Here is a 22,875-nt window from a genome sequence, read left to right as displayed (position 1 = left end):
CTTTGCATGAAATGAGTTGTTATTGCCCCAGCACCATCAGTCACTGTATATTGGTTTTCATAAGGTGAAATTGTAGCCAACTTTCCCTTGGCTTGATTTTCAAGGGGAAACCAGAAACTGATAAATGGCTTCTCTGCTTGTGTACTGGTTGATGACACACAAAGCTAGAATCCAACCATGTAGTATTTGAGATGCTTATCTTCCTTTGCAGAAAAGTCTTAAAAATTACAGCAGGTTAAATACAGTTGGTTAAATAGTTTATCACTGCACTGCTAAAAGCAGTTGAACAGGGAACTAAGACTTTTTTTCTATACTAGAATAAAAGTAATTTTCTTGAAGGAGGATGATGGGAAGAAATACAGTTGAAACAATGCTGAATAATATTCAAGCATGTCAGGACAAGTTTAACCACATTTACTGTTAACACCCGTTATTAGCAAAGGATATTTCTGTGCTACAGTCATGATGAAAGGCATAAATTCTGAGAACAGGTTAAAGTGATTCTGCCCTGATAACAGATTGACAGCCACCCAGGGTAGACAGGGAGGAACTGTGATTGGCATATGACTGGTAGCAGTAACTGTGAGTGACATAAATGTGAATGATCTTATAGGATCGCAGTGTGGGTGGGTTAACAGAAACAGCCATGCACAAGCTGAAAGCAGTTACTTGATGATGAACAGGATGAAATTTTGAACACAGATCTTCAGGAAATGCCCCAAAATTCATATTTCTCTTGTCTAAGTTTATCTTTCTTCAAGGCAATTATGACAACAATAAGAAAACTAGACACACATGCGCGCGCACACACACACACACACACACACACACACACAAAGTATAACCCACTTCTATGTTCTTTTTTCTCAAAACAAAGAAAGAGTACCACAGAAGTCCAATTCCTTTTAGGCTGCTCAGAGCTGGCCCAACATTAAAGTCTTGGTAGTTTAATTCATTTAAGCATCCAAAAGTTTGGCTGATGTTTGTTTTCCATCTTCCTCTCAAATTTGAAAACCTAGACCAGAATTACCAGGGTGGGAGGGAATCCTTTCAGCATTTCTCTGTTTTGTTTCACATGGTAAGGAAAATACAGAGCTTTGAAATGAAAAATGACTGGAAAAACTGACAGGCCATTCTCAAGTCTCTATTTATTTAGGTTCAACTCCAACTTGAGAGAGTTGCTTGCTTTTTTGTTTTGTTTCTAAATAAGAATCAGGCTTTAGCCTGATATACATGTTATTCTAACAGCCCTGCCATGTTATGTCAGGATTAGCTGGAAGAAGAAAAGCTGAAGGAGAGTGCAGCTTTTATGAAAGACTAAAGAAGGTAAATTAACATTTGGGATCTAAATAGCATTGTATTTAAGGTTTGTCTTAGTGCAAAACTGTTGTATGTAGCCAATCAAAAGAACTGATGTAGTAACAAAACAATGAACAGTTGAAAATTTTAATTGCTATTTTGCCCAGTGTCTACATCTTTCCTCTGCCGCATGTTTGTAGTTGCTCGGCAATCTAGATTTTAAAGACAAAACTTTTTTCTCTTCCCTTTGAACCGGAGATTTCTTAGGGGCCAACAAAAGCATTCTCAGAGCTTTTTAAGGATGCAGAAATAAAGCTGCAAAGCCAGCTGCAAAAGTAAACAATGAAGATCAATAGCAATGCTATCTCCCACGTTCGGGACATCTTGCTGCAATTTCAGTTCTCCTTTCCAAGATCTTGTCAAGGAGCGGAATGGTTGTCAAGTGCTGTGGAGTACACACAGTCCATTAAGTAGCATTGCCTTCATTTAGACTGATGCATTTGGCAGCAGTTGAACTGTTAGAGCTTAATATTGTAGTTTGTTTTGCTTAAACTTGTATGTTTCTACTGAAAGTCACTTTTCAGAACTGTCTGGTCAATGTTTGCGTTTCTCTCTTGTTCCAAAACTTTCCTTGCATTATTTCTGATCTTCTTCCTGAAGCTTTCCTGTTTGTCCACCATGACTTATCTTATCCTTTTCAGGCTTGAGGAGACAAACTAAGTACAAGCTCGTGATTCTGCACATAGCTGTGTTCCCCTCACCTTTCTTCCTTTTCTTTGAGTACTAAGTTGTCACTCCATTATTTTAAATCTAGGAGGCACATGTCTGTTTTGAGAAGTCCTCAATCACTGATTAAAAAAATAAAATACTATTACCCTGTAGTTAATTATAATGATGTCTCATCTATCCCTTGATATTTCTCACTGATCTTTTTTCTCTGGTGACCAGTGATAGGGCCTGAGGAAACAGCATGGAGCTGCGACAGGGGAGGTTCAGATGGATGTTAGGAAGAGGTGTTTGGGCACTGGAACGGGCTGCCCAAGGAAGGGGTCAGGGCAGCAAGCCTGCCAGAGTTCAAGAATCATTTGGACAGTGCCTTCAGATAGATGGTTTGTCTTTGGGGTTGTCCAACGAGGAGTTGGACTCAATGATCGTTATGCATCCCTTCCAGCTCAGAGTATCCTATGGTTCCATGATTTCACCGTATGTGGCACAATGACCTTCTCTTCTAGTCCAGTATTCTAGTTCAACCTGGAGGATATCTTTAGTCAGAGTTCCTAGGGAGATATATTAGAATTTACACAAAACTATAAGGGTGAATGAGGATACTAGGTTCACAAAATAAAGTTGAGGGCTAGTTCTGATCAGTGGAGCAGTTCCCAAAACGTTTTCTTTTGAAGGTTCCAGCAAGAGAGAAAATGAATTTTCAAGAAAGTAAGAAAAATGGCTGATCTACTTCAAAATACAGCATCCACAGGGGTGATAATGGAGGTCCAACACTGAGTGGATGAAACGTATTTTTTCAAAGCTTATTGTTTAAGCTAAAAGAATTGTTCCATGTAAGCTTTTTTTTTTTTTTCTCCATATCTGTCTTCTGAGACCTGCATTGTGTGGAGTGAAGTGGGGGATTATATGCTAAATCAACAAGCATCTCCAACATAGTTAAAAATACGTATTTCATAGCTTGCTGTTGGCAGTTTAGGCAGCATTATGATTTTGCTCACTCATGCTCTGCATTGTTTGTACATCACTTTTCCAGTAAAATATGCTTCAGACTTCTGTTCATGTATTAAACATCAAGAAAAATTTAAACCTGGTTATAGAAGTAAGAAGAGCTAATTAGGCACCCTACCTGTGCATATAGTTAAAAATACAATGGCATATTGACAATTTGTCCAACAGGTCCTCAATGTCATGTCCTGCCATAATAATCTCCTCTCCTGAAAACTCTTCCACCATGATTTCTGTTTCTCCTCTAATCTCTCACCTCTTCCTTTGTTCATCACTTTCAGTCTAATCATAAATAGTCTGGAATGTCAGCCTCTGATGGCTCATGTACAAAACTGTATACTTACCAGTAAAAACCAGTTTTTTACACCCAAATTTGTAAGTCCTTTCCTTTAAAAACTGACAAGACTGTGGTTTCCCTCTCTAACCCTAGACCCTGCGTTTGTAGAGACAAAATCAAAATGACTCAGCCAGATCCACGTTTGCCTGCTCCACCTGGTTCTGGCCCAGTGCTTGCCTATCCCCTTACCACTGTTTCAGAACACAGGAAATCTCCATGTTACTCATAGCAACTAAGGCTACGTAGAAGGGTGACTTACTTGAAATTAATCCAGTACTGGGAAAGATGTACATTGCTATTGTGAATTAACCTACTAGCATTGTCACAGTCCTCCTTCGCTGAGACCTTAAGTATCTTCATCTTCTCAGTGTTCTTCGGCGTTTTGTGATGGGTTTTAAATTAGTTATTAGTGCTTGCAAAAGACACCTTATGTTTGTCTCGTATGGATCTATGAAAACATCTGTTCATTGCTGCACAGAGGTGGAAAAGACAAAGAGAACGTTAAGAGTTGCTGAAAATAGAATAAATCAGAAAGCACCACTGTATTACTGTATGAATTCCTGGTTCATTTTTGCCTTGACTGTCGCAAGATTAGAAAGATTACAACGAAGGACACCAAGTGTGATTTAAGGTAAAGAGTGGCTCATACAGGCGGAAGTACTAAATGGTTTCATTAGCTTGGAAAAAAACAGGAGATATTATGCATATCTATAAAAGACATGTGGAGCACAGAAAGTGAATAGGAAATGACTACTTGTTATTTCTAACAACACAAAAACTAAAGGGCACCCAGTGAATTTATAAGCTGTAATAAATTAGCTTTAATACAAAGTGAAAACAACACATTTCCCCCCTGCATATAATCATGGAACTCAGTGCCACAGAATTTTGAGGAGGCCAAGTACAGAAAGGGCTTCAGAATCAGACTGATCAATTTCAGAGGATAAATACATGTGTGGATGCTGAACATGGTCTACCTACATCCTTTATGTCAGGTTCTTGAAACTATTACATGACTTGAAGCTAGAAGTTTGCTTCAATAAAAGATTGCCTAGAGTTTATTTCTGTTCTTGCAGGTTTTGCCAAGATAGTACTTAGGTTCTTCTATTATTGAACAGAAGATACTGAACTAGGACCTTTAGTCCAATTTTGCAGAATTATTCTTATATTCTCTGAATGATGTCATTTTGAGAGTAAACTCAGACACCTGTTCGTATATTGAAATGTAGCGAATGATTTATCTCGTGTAGATTTGGATTTCATCTCCCTTGATGCACCAGACCAGACATGTTGGTCTTGAGCAAGGTAGGAGCATGTTCCTATGTGATATTATTTTATATGTCAGAGAGAATCAGAATGAAAGTGTACAATATGTTGTAAGATAACGTTCAGTTAACCCCACAGTCAGTGTCATGATTATTGTACTACTGATTACCAAGGGAGCTTCCTATCAAAATTGTATTCCTGTGCAAAAATCCTCAGTAATGTGAGGATCTGCTATGATGCAAGTGTTGAGGCAACTGGATTAGCTTTTGGCTGTTCTGGCAGATCTGGGTGTGGAAAGCTACTGCCGAGATTATGCTGGCTCCTGCTGGTGTAGGGATGCTTCTGTGGACACGATGAAGAAATGAAGAAAGGTGCCCAAAGAGTTTCTATTTCTCCACCTCCTACTTCTGGTCTTCTTCCTGGATCTTATCCAGGTGTCTCAGCTAACATCACACATTAGGAGATGATAACTGAAGATGAGACTGGAGAAAAGTTGTAATGGCCAGGGATGATCGCGAATTATTTGGTAAACTTAAGCCTGTGAATGATGATAGGGTCCTAGGGTTGACCCTGGTGATCTGTGACTCCTCACAAGTCCATTGTGGAAAATGTTGGAGCAGGTATTGCAAACAAGCCTGAAGTCCTCTCCTAGAAGAGGCTCACACCTCCCTATCTACATTGAACTGCTCATCTTTTGCCTCAGTATCTGGGGTTTGCCAAGTGTGTGGGAGTAAGCAGCATGCTTTCTCACTCTGATGACACAAAGGATGGGTGAACATGCTTCCTCTGCTGTAGCGCAACTATGCAATGAGTCTGCCAAGGTCCAAAACCCTGTGGTCTGGGGAGCTCCAGGATGTGGCTAGGCTGTGGAGGAGGTATTTCCAGAACTGTACAACAGGGGAGATAGGCATTAGTAAAAATGTGGCTTGAACAGGACAAGGTGAAAAGAAGAGTGAATGAGTGGAGAGGTATCAAGGCCGCTGTTTCACCATAAGGATGTCACGGAAGCGCAAACATCTGATATCCTTTCATCTATAGTTGCTATCATTAAGAACAAAGTTGGGAGGAAGCTTGCTCTCTGAAATGTTTGGCACTGTTTTTAAGTAAGGCCATGCCATATTTTCTGAGTCAGGGGAGGAGACGTCTGTGTGTCATGGGGGCATCCCAGTGCCAGTCAGAATCAGTTCTGCGTGAAGGTGCTCGTATACTGGCATTTGCCTGTGAGCCGAGCTGTGAGGTGCTTGGCTATTACACAGCAATTTACATTTTTAACAAAGCTAGATGGCCATATAATGTTGAGGCCAATATTCGGTTTGCCAGAGTTGTGTTTTTATATTTTGTTGCTGCAAGTACTTCATACGTGCTCTGGGCCATACCATGAAGGGATGTCAGGACACATTAGAATAGGCTGCTCTGGGCATGGTCCACAACCACATCTGAAGTGTGCTCAGGTTTCCTGAGCACTTTTAAAGTGTTTCCCAGAAGGAGATCTTGTGGGTTTGCTTCCAGCTGGAGCACAGGTTGGACAACAGGGCAACACAGGACAGGATGCAAAACTGGGAATGAAACAACCTGCTAGTGTTCAAACTCTTAAAAAAAAAAAAAAAAAAAAAAAAAAAAAAAAAAACTCTTTCTGTTGCCTTAAAATAGTGCTACAAGCAATAAGAATCCGGTCCCCAACTTCAGGAAGAGTTATTACCATTAAGACCATTAAAAAGTCAGTGTTCCCCTGCTGCTATCACACTGTGAGGAAGCGCAGCAGTTCCCTATGTTTAGAACAGAAGTACAAAATATCAGATAACATTGTGCAGTACTGCGCCTGAGTATCTATTGCCTTTTGAGAGGAGTTAGTATCTTACAGTGATATTTAATTAGACAGTGAGTTGAAACAGTAAAGTGTTTTCTAAATGCTAAATATTAACATTACAAAGCATGAAAAGTAGGAAAGCACAGCTATGCATTGGAAAGCCCTGCTTTCGTATATTTCTGTGGGCTATGCATGGAAATCAGAATAGAATGAAGCAGATTTTATCTCAAGCCATTTTAAAAAGAGCTTTTAAAAAAATCTTCGCCTGTGCTGACTTAGCAACCATAGAGATGAACTCTTTACAAAATCCACTTTTGTAATCAGATTGCGTGTCTTCCTTCAGTGCCATAGATCACGTACAAGCCCTTGCACAGCACATGTGGGCATCGCTAATAAGATTTTCTGTTTATCCATGCCAAGTTTCATCATCCACTGAGAGAGCAGCTTGCTGAGCAGAGGGAAGAGTTGGGTCGTAGTGGATGCTGCTGATACTAATAAGAGAAGAAATTCTGCAAGAATGTGGTGGAATATTGCCATCATTTAGTAATGTTTTTAAAACAAAAATATGTATATCACTTCCAAACCTCTCTGAAACACAGGGGCACAATTTATAGGGGATTATACGGATTCAAGAAGGAGGCAAACCAGTTATAGCAGGTCTTCACAGAGCCCGCTGCAATAATCACCACAGGCAGGTAGGCATAAGAGATGAAACTGCCCTCCATTTCCTACTAAGATGTCATAAAAGATCTGGGGGCATGTACCTCCCCTCCTGGGTACACAAAGAATTAGTTGCCTTGGCTGAAGAATATGTCCTCAGAACCATACAGTGTGGAGTTGTAACTGATTACAATTTGTTTACAAAGTGCTTCTCTGAGGACAGATGCAATATTTTAGGTTCAAATTTTCTTTCTTATTCCTCTCTTCTCCTGCTGTTCTGCAGTTCAGTTGCTGAAGACCTCATTTACCCAACGGCTGAATTCAGATCCAGCTGTGGTCTGTATTCTCTACTGTAAAGAATGAGTTGTTGCTTGATAATTTCAGAGATTTATTTATTTATTTATTTATTTTTACTGCCAGTTTCAGTATAGGTCACACCAGTGCCCTTCCCTATGTCCTAACATTAAGGGAAGGGCATAGATATGTTCACGTAACCTTAAAGGGGATTGCCTCCTCAGTGCTCTGGAATCTTTCAGCACACAGCCATTAAAAACATACCTTGAGAAGTATGGATGGTATATTTATTCATAAAGCAGCTTCCAAATTAAACATTTTAACTAGCTAGGTGAAATATTTCATGCGCTTGACAGATGTAAAACATTGATGATTCATGTACTAATTAACTAGTTTTAAAATAGTCTATTTTGTGCAGAGCCAGGCATCCAATGCAACTTTAATGAACTAAGGAGTTTTACCCTGGAATACCCACACAATTTGGTAGATATATTATGCATTTATTCACCATTGATATACATAATTCTGCAAATTACACTGCATTTTACAAAAGATCTTCCAAAACATGTTTGGGGGGCTTCATTTCTGCTGACTGGTAGTCATATGCCAGAACCAATTTAGCCAAGTAGCCTAAGCCTCCATCTAAATTGCTGAGTCAAATAGTGATATTTTTTACTCCTGTTAGGTAGCACCTGATTGATTTAAATGGGATTACCGACGATTTGAGAGAGTATTTAATGTGAGTACATGGCAAAATTCAGAAAGGGTGTCTTGCTGGGATCAGTGCAGTTTTACAACATGAGATAAAACAAACTCCATCCTAAGATATCACAATGTCCCAGTAAAAACTCTTCTGAAGTAGTCTGAGCTGCGTACTCTTTACAGATCTCTCAGAGGACCTAGAGAAGGCTTTATAATGTTCAAACTGTGAAGTTTTATCTCTAATGTAGTTTTAATTGCAGTTTGTGCATTTGTTTTAATAGAATTTTGATTCCTGTCAGTGCATGCCAGAAAAGAAGCCTTCATGGACCCCTTCCTTGTGTCTGGGAGTATGATAGAGACTTGGCAAGGCATGGTTAAGTCCATACTCTTACAGCATTTATACCAGAAGGAAAAGATGGCAGACAAAATCGCTACATTCATTTCAATCATTGGGGTCCAAAAATCTGCCCCTGAGAGCACATCCTCATTTGGAGTATTTCGCTGCTAACACCTGCTGCTTGCTATTTCTTAGTTACTGTGAAGGTGGGAGAATAGAATGATGATAAAAATAAATCTGTTAGGTATCCATTTCCTCTAAATGCAGCACTCTTACCCATAAAATTTGACTCTGATAATTTCATAGCAGTGATGTCCAGAAATTGTCTTGAGTCACAGCTGCTCGCCCGGGTATCGGGAAAAGCTGGTTTCGATGTGGGAAGGATGCTGCCTTGGAAAAAATGTTCTGCTGAGATTTTTTTTTAATTATTTGGGGTGGTGTCTTTTTACACAGGTGCTAAATTTCCTGGAGTTAATCAGGTAGAAAAATGCCTCCGAGGCATCATTCAGTCCATTAACTGCAATGCCAACTGCCAGTGGCTGGAGTTGAATACTAACAGAGTTTATAACTCTTTATGATAATTGACAAAGCCAGACAGATTCACGCTTCAGCATAGCCCTCCTGTTCTTACCCGCTGCCTTCTGTGTTCATATCCTTGGTGTCTGAAACATGCTCCCCCCTTTTTTAACAGGGGAGACATGAATATAAAAAGCGGGGTTGTTTTGCTCATTTATGTGAAAATTATACAGATGAGTGAACACCCTGCAAACGAGGATCAGCATCCCTTCCCCCTCATCTATTTATTACTTTAAAAGGAACATTATGGCTGCATTATGTCTGACATGCGCTCCATAGCACACGGAGCACAAGAGGAGAGTAGGGAGCAGTTGAAAAACTAATGACAAATTTTTAAGATTGCAATTTCCTGAGATAAATTTATATACTTAAGATAAATTTAAAAAGAAACATAGAAGGAAAATGAAAAGATATTGTCATTATTTGGTGTATATGTGTTCTTTTGTTGGCTGTTTCATACTGTGCTGTGTGAAAGCATTTAAATTTTTTCTGTATTAATGATCAGTGTCCTGAATCATAAGGTCTTTCCTATAGAAAGCACCAATCCCTCATATAATTCCTCACTGAAGAATCCAGTTCAGCAGTAGAGCATTCCTAAAACGTATTTTGGTTATGTGGCCATGCGCTTTGGATTCTTACCTCCATATTTCACCTGGGCTATGAGGCTCATGCATTTTAGTTCTCAGCCAGGAGTCTTCAAGCAAAACTTTGCTGGAATGGGGGCCCCAACAATTTAGTCTGCAGAACACTCCTCTGAGTTTGTATTACACCAACACCCATAAAATATGCTGACTTTGCAATCAGCTGTGAATGAGACACAAAATCCAACGTCCTTATTAGCTGGAGTGGTTAATTATCCCAAATTACACTTAAAAGATTAGGAGGTTAATTTTAGCGTCCTGATGATTTACATTTTATACAATTAAAAGCTCCTCTCAGCAGTTTCTATAGAATATACAGTATTTCTGTTATACCTCCCATTGTGGGTGTTCCGATATGATTCGATGAAGGGACAACATAGCAAGCTATTTAATAGCATTTTCATCTATCTGCCATGTGGTATCCCTGCAGCAGTCTTTCTGTTATTTGAAGGTTTCTGTATACATGCATTTATAAGGTACTTGGGAATGTGAGGATAAAAAGCAAAAAATAAATGTTTGGAAAGGATATGTTGTACTAAATCAGCAAAGGGTAAAGAGCTCCAAAAGAAGAAGGCAAGAAAATTGGCTCCACCTTAGAAAACTAATGTGAGAGCTGCTGAGTAAAAAAGAACAGTCATCCAGCTGCGATTTATTAAGTGGAAAGCTTTTTTTAAAAAAAGCTGTGGAAGACCAGAAATCAAAGATCGCTGTATATTTACTGGCTTTTTTGAAGCATCTGTTCTCTAATATCAGAGTCTCTCACAAAGACTAATCAACTGATCTTCAGAATATCCTTATAAGTTTGAGATGCATTAGCCTCATTTTACCATCAGAGGCATAAAGAGATTATTTGTCCAAGACTACACAGGAAATCAGCGACAGAAATAATAATGTAGGCCTGTATCAAGTACAGTGACTCAAACATAAAACCGTTCTGTTAGGGTAGGAAGGCAATAACGGAGGGCTCTTGGTATAAACCACAGATAGCCACAGGAGAAACGCTAATGACACTCAAAACAGTTGGAGAGTGCTATGTTGTTCTGGTTACGGTGGAGAAAATTTACTTTTAGTCTTGGCATTTGGTAAAAGGCAGAATGATGTAAATGTATTTTCAGGTTAAAAAAAAAAAAAAAAAAAAAGAGGGACATTGATAGTAGGTTGAAAAATGTTGAAAAGAGACAGGCCCCTTTAGGTGTAATAAAGCAAAGACTGTATTTTGAGCTTTGACCACAGAATGCCTATTTTTATGAAAAGCAAGAAGATTTGTATGCCACTGAAGATAGTAACACCTATGTTAGTGGAAGTTACGTCATTTTAAATTGATAAAAGGCAAGTATAGCTGGCTTATAAAAGGAAAAAATCTCCTCTTTATTGCTCCAAGGACAGTTTAAACTGGAATTTCCAATATAAAAGAGAAAAGAAAAGAGAAAAATCATGTTAAATAAATTTTTTACACTTAGTGTTTTCCTTCAGGTTTTGACCATACATATCTAGGACTGTATAACTAAAAGAATTATGTCTGTTAAAACTTTTACTCATTGGGATTGCTGGGTGAACTGGCCGTATTTTTTCATAGCTCCTAAAGGGACAGTCATGCAATATTAGCTAAGCTTATTTCATTATTTATGTTACTGCGAGTAAGGATGTCTTTTCAACCCTATTCAATCTGGTTAAGTGAGCTTTTTTCTGTATGTGTGTGTTAGGACTTTCACATCTATATTGTAATTGCTATAGAATATTTAAGAAAGCTGATGCAACTTTTATTAGCTATATTAACTTATTTGTAATAAAGGGTTCTCAGGCTTTCATCCAAATTTTCAAGGTATATCCATCAATTCCATGATGTGCTTCTAAGGGATCTGAGAGCTCAGAAAAATAAGACTACCATCATTATGCCTGCTTCCTCTGTTCAGAAGTCTGCAACTTAACTGTACAATCTTTAGGGCTCCACTGATCAAAAAGGTTGAAATTCACTGCCTTCTAGGACTTCCCAGTAAATAGAATAAAATTGCCTTATCCAGTACATTTTCCACAGAGACAGATGATCAAAAGGGAGCTACTGGTATCTGAATTCAACAGTGCATATATTTGATCTACTTTTTATTTGCACTACAGTTTTCCACATAGTTCTGGCAATGTGTAAAATGTTCTCAGAGTGGATGCAAATGCAGTACTATTTACATGCACTTTAAAGTTTCTCTTCCTTGCCAGAGTTGTGTAAAAGGGTGTGATTTTGAAATACAGTTAAATCCATCCAATGGTTGGCAGTCGTTGAGGCAGGCAGCCTCACACCTCCCCTTCTCCTCCTCTCTTGCCCAGCCCACTTTCCTCCAGAACTTCAACCATGAGATTAAGGCAGCTACACTGAAAAAAAGTAATCTCTCAAAAAGTTATTAGGTTCTCTACTAGGGTTAGATGGGTAGAGCTTTTTGCACAAGTGCATATCTGGTGCTAGAACTGAGAGGAAGGAGTAGGATGATATCCTTTGGAATTTGGACATTGCTTTGGAATCAATATTCCTTTGGAAATTTGAATATAGTCTTGCACATAGTCATAAAAATCATAATGAAAAAATAAATCTCTGCGGTGTTGTGAAGGGCTTATATAGGTGTGCTTTTCAGCATTGTTTTGATTTTAAAAGGAAAAGTTATGGTGCTATGACTGAGTGATACATATTCTTCAAGGTACTGCAGAGAACACACTGGAGACACCTTGATTTTTCAGTTTCTTAGTTTTGATATGATTATTATTTCTCCCCAGTTAACTGTAAACATAATTTAGTGTGGAAAAAAACATCATTTCAAGGTTTCTGATGATTGCCATGCAAGCCTGTTTGTAGCTAATATTGCGTTATGGAACTGGTGAAATGCAAAGGAAAGGTACCTAAGCTGTTAGGAATTCATATTAAGGATGATTTAATGACCTTTAGAAAATTTGTTTTTGACGTTTCTTCTATTAGGAGCTACACAGTGTTACAAAGATTTGATAAATAGATGAGGTGAAACTATTTGCCTGAAAAAGTTTGACTTTTCTGGAAGATGGAGGAGGCTAAGGCTCCTTTCTGGTGAGAAGGAGAAAGCAAGCCTGGGAGATGGAAGGTGGAAAAGTTGCAGATTATAGTTGTTTTCTCTGCCTTGGTTATAATAAATATCAAATAAATAGATATATAAATAGGGTGACTAGAAAAGGATAGCATTTCAAGTGTTACTTGATTTGTTTTCAGCCAACAAATAAACTGAGCTGAAACTCTATACTCTACTCCCATGGTGATCAGATATTACAGTACATATGGTATGGAAACATTAAGCTGTGTTTGACGACCTCACAACGCCTAAACACAGCATGCCAGCCAACTGGTGACCATACGCTATGGCTGCCATAAACATGCAGTTGCCTCCTGCTATGCTGCACCTGAATTGCTACGCATATAAATCATAGACGTTATTGCAGAGGAAGGCCTGGATTTCATATACTTTCTCTCCACTGTAGCTGCAGCAAATAGACCGTACATCCCAACCAATAAAAACAGATGTAATCTTCTGTCTGTTTGAAATGACTTTGTCATATCAGACATTTGTTGCCACCGTGTCTAAAAATTGCAGCACTTCTGTTTTTATCTTGGTGAAACTAGACAATATGATATCCTTTATACTGACTGCATCTAAAGTGCAGAAATATTTAAGAATGATGGGTCAGGATGAAAGGTGCAGCAACAGACTAAATGCTGTACACAGTGACTTTGGTTGGTTTGGACTATATGTCAACTTGAATAGTCATGTCCTGTAACTTTGCATTCAATATCTGGCATTTAAGTCTTTGAAAAACAAGCCAAAATTTCTGAGTAGATTCTTTTTGATATTAAACATTGGCTTCTTTAGTTAAGCTTTGTAGTGCAACTTCAACTCAAATAAAATGTACAGCATTTTAGATTATCTGAACAAAATTAACTCCTGGCAATATTAATTATTCACTAGTCTCCTCTCCTTTTATTTTATAGTTTAAATGTTATGTAGAATTATTTACTCATGAATAAATAGCCTTGCTGTTTTCTAGACCTCAGCAATAACTGATATATGTAAAAGCTGTACAAAAATAACTGAAAATAATGCTAGCAGGGGGCAATTTTTCTTTGTTTTGTGGCATAGAGCCATACTGATTTAGTTAGCACTAGGGTACAGTCATCTTATTCCCATGTTATTTCACAGTGAATATCATATGACAATTTATTCTGAAAGTAGTGATCTGCCTGGAAATTGGAGGACTTTTTTTTTGAACACCACATAAAAAAGAATTAATTTCCTCTGTTACCTATATATCCTATATGGTTTGTGTGAATAGCAGCGGTCTCTAAATTATGCAAGACATCTGTAGCAAGATGAAGCATGAAGTTCCAAAAATACTGTAAACACTCTGTTGATCTCTACCCATCTCTTTGGAGCATTTCATCTCCTACAGCACCACTGTTCTTCTAGTGTTGGTCTCTGCACTTCTCAGTCCCAATGTTATTGCACAGTTCTAACGAGAGTCCATTAAACTGATCGCTTGTTGTTCCCCTGCTGATTCTTGCTTCCTAGTTCTACTCAGAAACCTGTCTAGACCCCAAGCAATTCTTCATTTTCCTGGTTATGGAACCCCAACCCGTTTTTTGTGAGACTATTTTAAGAATAACCATTTTTAAGACTATTTAAGACTAACCATTAATACACTCTGCTATTCCAGTCCTGAGTGAATTTTTTGGTCAAACCAAATTGTACCAAACAGTGAACAGATTGAGAGAAATGTTTGCCCAATTTAAACACCCACAATATGACTCTATCTGAGACTACATGAGAGAATGTAGTCTATAAAAAGACCTGTTATTTATTACTAAATGCTTCATTTCCCCCTTTTTCTAAAACCATTGACCTATAGATTTATTTATTTATTTAATGGATAACACTTTTGTTTGGAATAGAAAGCATTTTCTTTTTGATTCACTTAGAGTTTTGGCATACCTATTCTTTCAATTTAAGGTAGAGATGTCTAGGTTGAAGTTTGTCTGAGCCAGGAAATTCTGTTAGGAGCTGAAGGGGATATGATATTGGTGAGCAGCCTTTGATAGCAGCCCTCTTAGGGGACAGCGTCACATAGGAAGTACAATATCTAGATTTGTTTTAGCTACCTTGCTGCCTGTTTGTCATATAACTACTTCTGATGCTGTCAGGAGCCACAGGCAAGGGAAGTTAAGGCAGATTTTTCCTGTTTTTGGCATGCTGAACAGAGTCTTTAGCATATGTTACATAATGCCTCAAGAGACAGACTGCAGACAGTGAAAGACCTCTGGCTTCCTCCTCTCTTAGATTTATAAACCTGAAAATTCAGTACTGTCTAGTGTGTTACCTTTTCTCTTTATTTCCTTTTTTCTGTTGTTGATACTTTTTTCAAGCACTGAATGCAGTAACACACTTGATCTCACTGTAGTGTCACGTTGAAGAATTTTGGCCTTGCCTGGCCTGATGGACAAATTAATTGGATTGCCAGCTGGCAGTTCAAGTGGTTACTTCTAGTTATTGAGCAGTGTTGGGCTTCCAGACTGCTTTCCCAAGGGCTTCTTAGGTTAAGACATTTCACTGCATAAACGGGGTGGAGTAAGATTGTACATAATGTCAGTTCCAAGAACTTTGGTGAAAGGCAATAGCTAATTAAGGCAGTGAAACACCTCTCAGAACTGAGTGACCAAGTCTGACTTGTTTTCTCTGGCTTGTACTAAACCTAGCATTAAACCACATACTCCTTTCAAGTTAAGCAGTGAGATGGTGGAAGCGCATGCCATCTTTTGCTGAAGTAGGAAAAAAAGGGCATTGAAATGCAAATTCTCATGGTACTGTTCCAGTTTTCCTTAGTCTAATCTCATAGGCTCCAGATTTTTGTACAATCATTAAACAGACTTGAATTTATCTCATCTATCAGTATAAAATCAAGCAAAATCATTATGCACAGCTGTACTATAACCGTGTCATGATGCAATTATTTTGTTGCACAGAACAGATGCATGCTGTTGGCATCTCAGAGCCAGGAGGAGCTGTATGGAGCTTGTATCAGCTGGAATTTGCTTTCACATAGATCACTCGGGGACATGAATGCCCAACGTGACAGGCCCATCACTACCAATAATTCATCTAATTTACTATGGCAAGGTGGATACATGGTTGTGTCTGAAAGCCAGCAGGTCAGTGGCTTCATCTAACAGCTCATGCTGTTCCCAGCAGTGCTACGTTCCTACTAATAATTTAATCTTGTATTTGAAGTTCGGTTCCTAACAGTTTGCCTCCTTTTTCTCATTTTCTTTCACTTCTACTTAAAAATATAATGGTGCATTTCAGCAAAATTAACTGCAATTTCATGGTTCAGTACAGCACGAATAAGTTTTATACATAATACTGTCATCCATCTATTTGTTCCCCAGATTTTAAATTAACTTGATGAGCAATTCGGTGTCCTGTGTAAATAACTGACAAAGGGGGAGAGAAAGGAAGAATGTTTCTCTGGCTTTGGCTTTCTGATAATTTTGCCAGGATCTTTAACTTAAATAACGTCGAGAAAAGTCTATCATATATAAAATACAGGTAACAGTTACCATAATTTTTGAATAAAAACCCTGGTGCTCAGATTGTATTTCTTTCATTCTTTCTTTTCCCTAGAAAGTGTAGTTTGCAGAATTTGGATTCTCGTATAATATGTCAGATGACAATATGTACAATACAGAAGTCATCTATCTAGTAGATACTGGTTATCATGAGAGCAAGGATAGAACATGCTCTCGTTTTTCCATAAGTGTGTCAGTAATGTGCAAGAAGAAATGCTCTACAATAGGCTGGACAATAGGAAGTTCATTTTCCACAGCCCCTCTGACATTCAGATTCTCTGTGGGGATTGCTAGCAGGTGGAATAATTGATATGAACTGGATAATTGTCTTTGTAGCATGGATACTTTTCTACTGTGAATTGATTGGCATTTCTTTTTCTTTTCACTGTCAAGATATTAGTAATTATCAAGAACTTCTTGCAGGTTAAGAACTAAAACCAATGTCTAGAGATGATATCGAAAATAAAGATAACAGCTTTCATATTCTGTTACAGCTTTCCTAAATTACAAAGTTTCTTAACTGATCTGATTGATTTTGAAATAGAAAATATTACTTACATTACAAACCTTAGTGGTAAAGATGCTTGAGTGGTCAATGTCGTGCCTTTACTTTAAATGTAAACTTCTGAACTACTGATTTGAAGTCGATTAAGTTAGCATGGCCTACTTTCTCCAAGAGTAACAAGCTTACATTACTGAAATTACTAGTCAGTAGGTTTTGAACAAAAAGAAGGGAGTATTTTTCCATACCGTGCATTAAGTAAACCGTGAAAATTATTGCCAAAGAGCGTAATGAAAGGCAAAAATATAAACAAGTGAATTTACAGGGAAAAAAGTACCTCTTCACTATAATTTATCATATATAACCTCTGTTTCAACAAGACCCTAGATTGTTGGAGGTAACAATCCCATCAAGAATGTCAATAGCAGGCTCACTATTTCTTTTCTTCCTGCCCACTTTCAGTAAATAGACCTTATTAGCTAGAGAACACTAGGCCAGATGGGCTTTTTGCCTGACCCTGTACCTTTTGTATGATTTCTCAACAAAATCACATTTGTTTCAAAGCCAACTTGTTTTGACCAGTGATATTTGTCAGAACTGCAGAATGAGCAAACCTACTGGGTGAAACAGCTTCAGCACTTGCTCCCTAAATGACATACACCTGGGATGCTGTGTGGTAATTTAAGTTGTGCAGGCTATTATAGCACCAAGCACCCACATCCATTACCCTATTCTCATATTAATGCTTGTATAACAAAGAATTTTTATACACAGGCTCTCTCTTCCTGTCTTCTCCAGTGCAATCCCCTTCATTAATCTAGGAAAATACATCTATGAAAGCTCAATATAAATCCCAATCTATTTTAGTATGTATTTTATAGCAAGGAAATATTAGTTCTTCTTGTTTATTTTCAAGCCGGTAATTTTCAGAAATGCCAACTGGATGCTAATTTCTTTTCAGTTTTCAGCTTTTCAGCTCATCTGTCTTTATAATCAAAAACATTTCCACTGATATGTAAGCCTAAAGTCATTGGTGATGTATTTTTTCCTAAGTTATTATCTGTAAATGTGATAGTATTTTTATGTGTTTTCTTCCAAAATAATATGGAAATGTTGGTTCCCCTACTCTCTTTCTGATTTCTTTGTGCAGCTATAAATACTTGCTATTTTTCCTTGAGCAATTAGTTTAAATACCCACCCATACCCTTCCTAATTTTGATTGACAGGCCTTATCAAGTCCTCCTTACCTTGATCCTTTCCAGTGTTATCCATAAAATGAAAATTGTAATTCTTCAATGTCTTGATGTTGAAGAAGCCCCCTCAACAATGGTGTGTGACTTGCTCTGATCCACTATTGATAAAATAGTCCAACAGCATGAGGTAAAGAAGTGCCTCCAGTTCTTTCCACAGTTATTCATCCCGTGATATATCACGTCCATAATCTCTGAAAGAGAAACAGTACTATGCGTTAGTTCACTGATCCCTCACACTGGTGAAATTGGGGGCCCCAGGGATTATTAGAGGTTGCTTCCCTGACTTTCACTCTGGCCTCAGAATAATTTTTCATAAAGCTCTTCACGTACCTCCTGAGTGCCATAGGTAACAAGCTATTTTGGATCTACGGTCACTAAGTGATGCCAAACACATCTTGTGGTGCTTATTTTCTCCAAATCTGTAAACCAACACAATTCTGCAAATATAACTGTTCAAAGATGATATCATTCAATTAACATTGTGCAGAAGGACACACAGACAGAAATAGGTTCGTTCTCCATTTCTCGTATGTGTAGGACAGCAAACACTAGTATTCCATTGTAGGAAAATTAAAGAGGAAGGTAGAAAAGATATTGCTTACTGCAATAACGCATTCATCTGCCCTTAACCAAAAATACAGCAACGATGACAGACCTGAGGAGTAAATACAGAGAATATGCCTACCCCCCTCTTGTTTCGGAGAGAATACAGTTTGACACCAAACTAGATGGAAAGTGGCTTGGTCCTTCTCAATAATATATTCCTTAACAATGAACTGCTTTGACACTTATAGGTTGAAAACACCGTATTCAAGTGCTTTACTATTAAAAATCTACCAAGAACGCAGCAAGAACTAGCAAGTGAAAGAAGAAATGGATCATTTTATTTTCCAGTAAGCTTGTTTAAATGCAGCATAACACCTTCTACTATTAAACCACGGCTTCACTTGACTTTTATGGTGTTACTGTAGTTAGCATTTTGATCACACCTATAACGGGATCCAAATGCAAATGTCAGATCCAGTGAAAGTTACATTACACCAAAAGGACAATATCTGCAGCTAGGGAGAAGGGAAGGAAATGCCTTATGTCAATCTATAGCAACCCTTCTGTCTAAGGAATTGCTGATGGGCTCTAAACAGGAGCAGAGAGGTGACAGAATTAAAACAAGAGCTTCCATTTGTCTGTGAATTGCTCTGCTAAACTGTAACAACAGTGTTTCTAGACTGATCTGCTTGGATCTGTCAGCTTTCACAGCTGGTATACTCAATAGGAGGTGCATTTTAGTCAATGCAGTAATAGCATAAAAAGGGAATGCAGCCTCCAAATGATTTAAATGATGCTTGTGAATTGTCATTTCACAGCTTTATGAGATGTTCCTGTTCCCCTCCCTTCCTTTTATTAGTTAGCATCAGGCTGGGTAGATTTCTGTGCGATTCCCAGCTGAGTCACCAGAGAAGGGTCCGCCTTCATCATGTATCAATTTGATTTCAAGCCCTGACAAACACCCAATCTCAAGAAGAGAGGCAATCTGTAATGCACTTTATGAGAACAAAAGGTAAAAATATTAAAATTCATAATAAATGTTTGCTCTCCATCACAGCCCCATCCCCCCAGCCCTGCTAACCAGCATGCTTCTCCTGTCTGCTAGCTACTACAGTCCAGATTGAGGGATATTTTTCATGTAAGGACAGGCATGAATTTCAAGCAAAAGATAAAAATGGTACCTTTTTAATTTTTTAAAGAATAGAGCTAATTAACCTTTTTATCAAACTACACACATCTTCAAAATGGCTTAGATGGGAAATATATTGGTTTAATTAAGATTTCACAAGGCGAGACAGTTGCAAACACTTGGAACTGAGAGAAAGTAGGATCTTTATGAGGAGGGTGCTGTATGTTTTACAACTCCCTGTGTCTCTTTGTTGTTTGCACTTCAAATGGAGTCCATGTTTATCTGTCTCTCCTGCTGAGAGAAACTGAATTTATCATGTGTTTCAATGAAGCTATTAAAAACTTCAATCATGAGATTCCTCTTTTGCTTTTGTATGTTTGTTACTCACTCCTGCTGTCAGAGTTGTACTCTGACAATGGTTATGTGTCAACATAACTTGGTTTTTGTTCTTCTTATTATTATTACTGTTTTACAAAATGATGGTATAATCCTGCTGCAATCATAACTTGCATGAACAGAAAACTTAGTATGTAGGTTTCTCATATCTAGGTCCCCACTCAGTTTGATTTCAATACATCCAGGATTTTGATGAGGTGTGCTGTCATCACACAGGACATGTCATGCTTCTTCCTGTTTATTGGTTTTTAGTAAATGGTGAAAAGTTTGAGAGTGACATCTTGAAGTTCTGTATGTGTGCAGAAAGAATAACATGAACAATGTCATCATACACTTCCATGTCCTTTCAGGATCTCAGGAATATTTCGGATGTAAAAAAAGAGTACACTACCTTGACATGACATTACAAGTATTTGGGGGGGAGGTGATACTTCACAGGACTTGTACATTGTGCATTAGGAGTATATGATCTGTCAGAGGTATTTATTTATCTGCTACTCCAAGATATTAAAGGGGTAGGATGTTCTAGAGATAAAAACATGTTAGTACAGTTGAATCATAACAAAACCAAGTCATTAGCTTAAAAGATCCTCCTCTGACAATAAATAAATAATAAGAAATATAAAATTGTATAGATGTTCTTATTTAAATAATATTCAAATCAAGTCATTGTAAAGGCTTGAAGTCTCGGTATACCCATGAATTATTTTCCTGTCTTTTGCTTTTCTTTGTCAGTTAATGTCATATAGATCATGTTACATAAATGAAGTTGAGCACAGTTTAGATATTAGCATTAGTAGACAAGAAATCAACATCTGATTCTTGCATTCTGTGCTTCTGTCCCTGAGCCAACTCTGTGTGATTAGTCCTACAGTTCTGTATATATAACTGATTTTTAGTCATATTGAGAATTATTTACATATTGAAATGTTTTGCAAGACTAAAGTTTCTAATGCAAAATGAAAAACTTTTTTTTTTTTTTTTTTTTTTGGCTGAATAGTTCAGAATATATATATATTTTTAAAAAAATGCTTAAGGTTTTATGTTTTACTTTTTAAAAATTCAAATCAAAGAAAATGTTGAGATAAAGAACAGTTTTAAATTGAAAAATCAGAACATTCCATATCAGAAGTGCTTAAAAGAGCAAGAGAGCAATTTAGTAAAAATTCACAAAACAGCTTAATCCTTCTCTGTAATTTTGGGGGGCAAAAGATACTATTAAGAACATTTTTTTTCCAACATTAGACATTTCATTATTATCAATCGTAACTTTTTGTTCATTTCTATTTGTAACATCTGTGGTCTGTTGAGAGATACAGATACAACCTGAGCAATCTGGCTTCTTGTTTTTCAAAGTCAACAATAATTAGGAGTTTAAAACATTTTGTTTCTCTGCTTTTGACCAGTAGGCTGGAAAAAGCACAGGCATTCGGCCAAGCTCTGAACCGTGCTCAAGGAAACAGAATCCCATCCAGGCCCTCAAACTGGTACAAAGACAAGAGAAGTGGCTTCAAGAAATCAGGGACTGTGGATATCACTGTCTCAAAAACTCGGTAACTTATAAATCTATTTAAGCGTCAGCTTACAGTCAACCAGGCAGAATTTAGATGATGTTTTTAGGCTATGATTTCAAGTGGTCTCTGAGTGATGGCTGCAGGGAGAAATTTCACTTGATGTCAAGTCTTTTTTACTCTTCTCTGAAATGTCCGGTGCTAAGTACTGCAGGCACAGCACTGGATGGCCGTGGGCCAGGGCAAGGGCTGCGTTTCCTAAGGGGGCTCCTGCCCTCCAGTAACAGCTTTTCCAGTCACCAAAGTCCCTTCTTCCACAGGCCGCTGGCAGCCCTCAGGCTGGAGGAGGGACTGGAGCCCTGTGGGAAGAAAAGGAAAGAAAATAAAACACTTCTGTGAGGCTGAGCCCCGATGGGAACAGGACAAGCACCGGGCAGGGCCATCACCTGCCTCTGCTCTGGAGCAGGGGAGACCGCCGCCATTTTGTGCGGAGCCCATGGCAGAGGGGTGAGGTGGCACAGCCTATTCAGTGGCCCCACAGTGTACTTTCAGCCTTTAATCACCAGGGGAGAAACCTTAACTGCACATTTTTTTCCCCTTGTATTTATGTGGTCCATAAATACTCCGTCATCTGAAAGAGACGTAGCACAGATGTTGGCCAGACAAATCTTCAGCGCTCTGCGGAGATGGCAGTTGCTCTCTTCAGGCCGTCAGCCTCCTGCGGTGCACCCCTGCTTGTGACTAAACTGGTGCAACAACTAAATAAACAGATGTGCCTTTTTTTTTTTTTCTTTTTTTTTTCTTTCTTTTTTTTTCTTCTTTTCTTTTCTTTTTTTTTTTTTTTAAATAAGACTCAGATTTTCATGCCTTTTTCTCACAGCTCAAGGACAGCTCCCCTGTTGATGATAATTCTGAAGCCTGCTGAAATCCTGGATGCTTTCTTAAATTTTCTCCCTCTTGGCCCATGTATGTGCTGCTCAAGATGACCCTTTTGTTTGCTTGTATTTTCTTATAGAGATGCATCTTCTCATGCGTAGGTGCATTGTGTGACCTGCAGACTCTGTCACATCAGAGGAATGTATGGCAGGAGAGGTGCCTCACAAGTTCAAACGCTGGTAGTTCATGACCACCCATCACCCTGTATTAGAGAAGAGGGTATCTTTCAGGACACACTTGATGGCTTCTCCTGTGAATCACTATTTGCATCCAACAGCGTCCGGTATTTTCCAGACAGATGCATTAAATACCCAAGCATTGAACAAG

General features: G+C 38.2%; 1 protein-coding gene across 3 annotated transcripts in view; it reads left to right on the top strand.

Moving 5' to 3' along the window:
• GRAP2 (GRB2 related adaptor protein 2) overlaps positions 1 to 22,875 on the top strand; it is a 104,650-nt gene that overhangs the window by 43,400 nt on the left and 38,375 nt on the right. Inside the window, exon 1 of one of the 3 annotated variants that reach the window (XM_035315273.1) lies at positions 19,511 to 19,588. The exons of the other annotated variants lie outside the window; for them this stretch is intronic. The gene's annotated coding sequence lies outside the window, so the exon portion shown is untranslated. Of the gene's footprint in view, positions 1 to 19,510; positions 19,589 to 22,875 lie in introns of those variants that run through there. 3 annotated transcript variants of the gene reach the window in all.

This window comes from Oxyura jamaicensis, chromosome 1, assembly GCF_011077185.1.
Source record: "Oxyura jamaicensis isolate SHBP4307 breed ruddy duck chromosome 1, BPBGC_Ojam_1.0, whole genome shotgun sequence".
NCBI lineage: Eukaryota > Metazoa > Chordata > Aves > Anseriformes > Anatidae > Oxyura > Oxyura jamaicensis.
This window is presented reverse-complemented; position numbering and strand designations above follow the sequence as displayed.